The 6,000-nt window shown below is 33.9% G+C and overlaps 1 protein-coding gene across 2 annotated transcripts in view; it reads right to left on the reverse strand.

Annotated features, from left to right (window-relative positions):
- Window positions 1-5,072, reverse strand: part of sgsm3 (small G protein signaling modulator 3) — a 47,978-nt gene extending 42,906 nt beyond the window's left edge. For both annotated transcript variants that reach the window (XM_078797571.1, XM_078797570.1), the window contains exons 1-2: window positions 4,954-5,072; window positions 3,704-3,750 (exon numbers count right to left, since the gene is read on the reverse strand). The gene's annotated coding sequence lies outside the window, so the exon portion shown is untranslated. The remainder of the gene's footprint in view (window positions 1-3,703; window positions 3,751-4,953) is intronic.
- Between the last annotated feature and the right edge of the window lie 928 nt (window positions 5,073-6,000).

The following is a 6,000-nucleotide window of genomic DNA, read 5'->3' on the forward strand; positions in this document are numbered from 1 at the left end:
ACGTTCATGTTCCACAGGAGCGCATCTCCGAGAACTCCGAGAGATGTGATCCACAATCCCAAAGCACATTCTCAATGCTTGTCACACATGAATTATATCAGGGCCTGTTCCGGGAGGGGAATTGGCTTCCATATTATGTCATACACAATAAACTGCGGACACGGCACACAAACATATTCATGCACGGCACCGAGTTGAACGTGGTTATGGAGAGATAAAGGCGGTGAGGGGAGTGGAATAATAAAATGTGACAAACAAACCGGGAGCCTTGACGAGGAGGATGCTACATAGGATAATAACAAGCGGATGCTGTGCGTTTTAATGCAATAAGGTCATGAACTGTCAACACAAATTGGATGAATGTTGACGATCACTTCAAAATGTTAATTGCGGTGCCTGAATATTTTCCACTCAGGGAATATATAGCGTAATTTCTGGTGTATAATAAGCTCCGGTGATTAAGCCACACCCACTAAATTGAGACACAAAAACAGATGGTCTCTTTATTTGACAGGAGTCAATCCTGAGCTAAGAAAAAAACAAGGTTATCAACATTAGTCCTCTTAGAAAGAATGCTAAATTCATCACACCACGACTTAACACTCAAAATGTAGCTAGGAAATATTCAATAAAATTACCAATAAAAATGTAAAAATACATTTGAGAAAAAAAACATGTAATATTACTACAAATAGTAATTTATATTTAATATTTTTCAAATGTATTTATTTATTATAATGTATTTATTATATTTTATAAATTTATAATTTTATATTTATTTATATTTATAAATATTTTCTTCCCAATAAGCTCCAGTATTTCAGCCACACCAACTAAATTTAGACACAAAAACAGATTTTACTGAAAAAATGCTAAATTCATCACGCCACGACTTAACACTCAAAAGCTAGCTAGGAAATATTGAACAAAATTACCAATATAAGTGTAAAATACGTTTGAGAAAAAAACATGTAATATTACTACAAATAGTAATTTATATTTAATATTTTTTCAAATGTATTTATTTATTATAATTTATGTATTATATTTTATAAATTTATAATTTTATATTTATAAATATTTTTTTCCAATAAGCTCCAGTGTTTAAGCCACACCCAATAAATACACACAAAAACAGATGGTCTCTTTATTTGACAGAAAAAATGCTAAATTCATCATGCCACAACTTAACACTCAAAAGATAGCTAGGAAATATTCAATAAAATTACCAATATGAGTGTAAAATTTGTAAAATACATTTGAGAAAAAAACATGTAATATTGCTACAAATAGTAATTTATATTTAATATTTTTTCAAATTGATTTATTTATTATAATTTATGTATTCATTTATAATTTTATATTTATAAATATTTCTTCCAATAAGCTCCAGTGCTTCAGCCACACCCACTAAATTTAGACACAAAAACAGATGGTCTCTTTATTTGACAGAAAAAATGCTAAATTCATCACGCCACAACTTAACACTCAAAAGATAGCTAGGAAATATTCAATAAAATTACCAATATGAGTGTAAAATTTGTAAAATACATTTGTGAAAAAAAACATGTAATATTACTACAAATAGTAATTGAAATGTAATATTTTTCAAATATATGCATTTATTATTATTTATTTATTATATTTTATAAATTTATAATTTTATATTTATACATATTTTTTAATGTGGGGTAAAAAATGGGTTTCAATACAATTTTTTTGTGTAGCTACCATTTTACGCTAATGTACGTGATATTTTTTATTTTGAACACAGTATCACACACATAATCACAAAAAACAACCGACCCACAAATCGGTTTCTCTATCCCGCTTGCTTCAAGTTCCCTTGTTGTTGTAGCCACAGTCATTTCAGGGTTTGATGTTTTCCTATTTTAATCGCCGGCTGCTCCCCTGGTGGCAAAGTGACTAATGATCGAATGATTACTTCTGTCTCTCGGCTGAAATTAGTTGTGATGTGTGTTATTATGACTGACAGATTGCCTGAGGGGCTGATGTAAACGGCTCTCTGGTGAATATCAAAGCTGTGCTTGCTGTAATTAGAATAGTGCTTGAACTGGGCTTGTTTATGTTGCCGTCGATGCATATGTCACATATCGATCGACTGTTTTATTGGGCTGGAGCAGGGGTGTCCAAAGTGCAGCCCGGGGGCCATTTGTGACCCTCTGTTGTTTATTTTATCGCCTAGTGTCATATTTAAAACGATGAAAATTATATTTAACCAAATTATTATAAGTATTTTTTTTTAAGTTGAGAAAAGTCCTAATTTTATGAAAATAATATCATATTATTATGAGGAAAAATATATTTTTTGTAGCGTAAACTTGACATATTAAAGAAAAGAAGACATATTTTTTGAAGTTGTGATATTACAAGAAACAAACAAAACAATAATGTTTTTTTTAATTAGGTCGCGGAAAAAGTCAAAATATTGAGGAAAAAAAGTCCTAATGTAGCAATAAACGTTAAGAATACATTAGTTGCGGGAAAAAAGTTATGTAATATTATGGGAAGGAAGTCATAATTACAAGAAGAAAGTTGAAATAGTTAAAAACTAACAATAGCAGAAAAAAATTGAAATAAGATATGAAATAAATCACAATTTTATGAAAATAAATGCATCATATTATGAAAAAAATAATATTATTTTAGTATAATTTTGTTTAAAAGTCCGAATATAATGAGCAACCAAAAAAAGTTGTAATTTTTGGAAAATTAGCTTGGGGAAAAGTTATAATATTATGGGAATAAAGTCAAAATACTATGGGAATAAAGTCATAATACTAATAAGATAATAATAATAATAATATTACCAAAAAAATCCAACATTTGGGAAATTTTAAAAACAAGCAAAGTGTATATCAATAATTTAATTTTTCACCTCTTTCACAAAACTAAGATGTGTCTTTTTCATGAAAGATGTTTGGACACCCCTGGTCTGGAGGATCAACACGAAGATTCTAGTGCGCTTGAAGTCTTTTACTGGTGCAACAACTACGCACGCTCACGACCATCGTGTGCACAGTTGTGACAAGAGCAGCTGCTAGTGGCTAAACGTGCAGAGAGCTTTGAGTAAAGCTCCTGGGCATGTTAATGCTCATAAGCAGCAGGCTTGTTTGGAGGCTTTTTGACATCACTACGCTCGAGCGAACAGCCCTGCATCCCAGATACATGTTTGGAGAAGTGTGATTTGCGCCGCATGTGCTGGCTGGTGCTAGACTACTGGTGGCTGCGCTGGCTGTGTCAGACAGAGGATCGCTGTGGATATTACCAGCGGCGGTGGCGCTACCAGTAAGGGCACATATTGGATCCAGTCGGCGGAACTGAGACAATAAAACACACACATTGCTACTGCACAATCAGTGAGGTTACGGACGAATATGTCTAAAAACACATTCAAAATTAATCGTCATCTACCATTCATATTTAAGCACAATGAATAAAACATCTGACAGAATTCTGAATGCTCGTTCTACATTAAAAATGAAAAAGATGTGTCCTACAGGTTTTAATGAGCCTGAAAGGTTGGAGGGGAAATACGTGATTTATGTCATTTGTGATGACATGCTATTTATTTATGTGTTGTGTATAAAACAAACATGCACAATGTGTATTATAAGACCGCCACTTAACATAGACCAAGGATGACCAGGTTAGGACCAGGTGTAGAATAGCAAGAATTCACCTTTTGCACTGTTGCACCATGGGATTTCAAGGCGGTCCTATGTAGAGCTTCAAAATACAAAAAGAAGACATGGGAGTTAAACCAAAACATTTAAAGTAAACATTTTATGATAAACGTTAAAGTGAAATAGGCTCCTTATAAGCCAAAATCATGACAACTGGTCTTATAATTTTGATAAAAAGTGTACTGGTATATTAAACAGAGACCACAAGCACTAGTATCAAGTGAAAAACCGCCCACAATTCCATCGATTGGCTCTACCAGTATTGTGCTAAAATGTGATTGGCCACGCTGCTGTCACTCAATGAGAGAACCGGAATTTACACATCGATGTTTTGCTAGGAGTTGAACTGTCGCTGTAAATTGTGAACGTGTTGGGCCTGAGACGATTTTTAGTAGCATATGTTAATGTTTGATATGAAATAACATTTGAATATTTGCCTCTTTTGCGTTTGTGCGGGTACTATCTTCAGTGCAATTTTTTTCAACTGGTCCTATAATTTTAATAAAAAGTGTACTGGTATATTAAACAGAGACCACAAGCACTAGTATCAAGTGAAAAACCGCCCACAATTCCATCGATTGGCTCTGCCAGTATTGTGCTAAAATGTGATTGGCCACCCTGCTGTCACTCAATGAGAGAACCGGAATTTACACATCGATGTTTTGCTAGGAGTTGAACTGTCGCTGTAAATTGTGAACGTGTTGGGCCTGAGACGATTTTTAGTAGCATATGTTAATGTTTGATATGAAATAACATTTGAATATTTGCCTTTTTGCGTTTGTGCGGGTACTATCTTGAGTGCAATTTTTTTCAACTGGTCCTATAATTTTAATAAAAAGTGTACTGGTATATTAAACAGAGACCACAAGCACTAGTATCAAGTGAAAAACCGCCCACAATTCCATCGATTGGCTCTGACAGTATTGTGCTAAAATGTGATTGGCCACCCTGCTGTCACTCAATGAGAGAACCGGAATTTACACATCGATGTTTTGCTAGGAGTTGAACTGTCGCTGTAAATTGTGAACGTGTTGGGCCTGAAACGATTTTTAGTAGCATATGTTAAAGTTTGATATGCAATAACATTTGAATATTTGCTTTTTTTTGCGTTTATTCGGGTATGTGCACCTACGTACGTACGTAAGTGACTTAACCCCTTTAAACAGACAGCGTGCTAGCATGATTTAACTTGAAGTTATGCACCAAAAAAACACTCAACACACATAATAACGTCATCAAACCTCACCTTAGTGGATTGACACGCAGCACCGCCGTGTGGAATCACGAAGAGGTGAAAGAACGGGAGCGATATCAGCACTTGCTAGCAGCACTGTAGCTAACCCTCACTTTTGATGGTGCATTCAAGGGCAGCCTAAGAAAGTCGGAATAACGATAGCTAATGAAACAAAACGACAAAAACGAATTGACTTTCTTAATATTTCATGGAAATAGCAATTATATCCAAAACCGATATGTATTTTGGTAAAATAATTGACATTTAATAATACTGGGCTGATGCTCCATTGCGAGGAGATGAATGCATTTTGGTAAACTAATTGGCCTTGAATTAAACTGGGCTGATGCCACATACCAAGGAGATACATGGTTGCCGTGGAAACGACAGAGAAGCTATTCTCATTAGCAAGCCAGTGTACCTTCCCAACAACTGTTTTCCCACGGTGAAATAAACTACATATTGTTGCTTCAAAAGGTATTATTCAATGTAGGGCCACATCGTTTCACACAACAACTGGCTGGCCGAGAACGTGTCACGTAGATGACGTCATTGGCTCATGCAAGGTGTGATGAGAGAACATGGGGATTAGTTTTAAAGGGGGCGGGGCTGCGGCAGCATGGAGCCACGTTCAAATGGGAGTTAATCGCTTTAAAGCTGCTTTTAATGCCAGAGCACGGATGACATCATACACAAGAGCCGTGGAAGCCTTTAAATATACTTAAAAAATAAATAATAATAATAAATAATAAATAAAATAATTTTAAAAAATAATTAAATTAAATGTACTTAAAAAAACATTCCAGGTTTGCCAACACCTGCCTTGCCTAAGCTAGTGATGCAACATGTTCATCATTTTGTAAAAAAATTAAATAAAAAAAATTATTTATATTTATAATAATAATAATACATTTTATTTGTATAACGCTTTTCAAAATACTCAGACACTTTACAGAAAAATGGAGTTGAATAAAAACAAGCAAACAGAGTAAAAGATACAACATTCACAATATTCATATTATATATTTATTTATTTGTATTCATATTTATACATATTTT

The sequence above is a fragment of the Doryrhamphus excisus genome, linkage group LG16, assembly GCF_037039965.1.
Source record: "Doryrhamphus excisus strain RoL-2023G ecotype Guam linkage group LG16, RoL_Dexc_Guam_v1.1, whole genome shotgun sequence".
NCBI lineage: Eukaryota > Metazoa > Chordata > Actinopteri > Syngnathiformes > Syngnathidae > Doryrhamphus > Doryrhamphus excisus.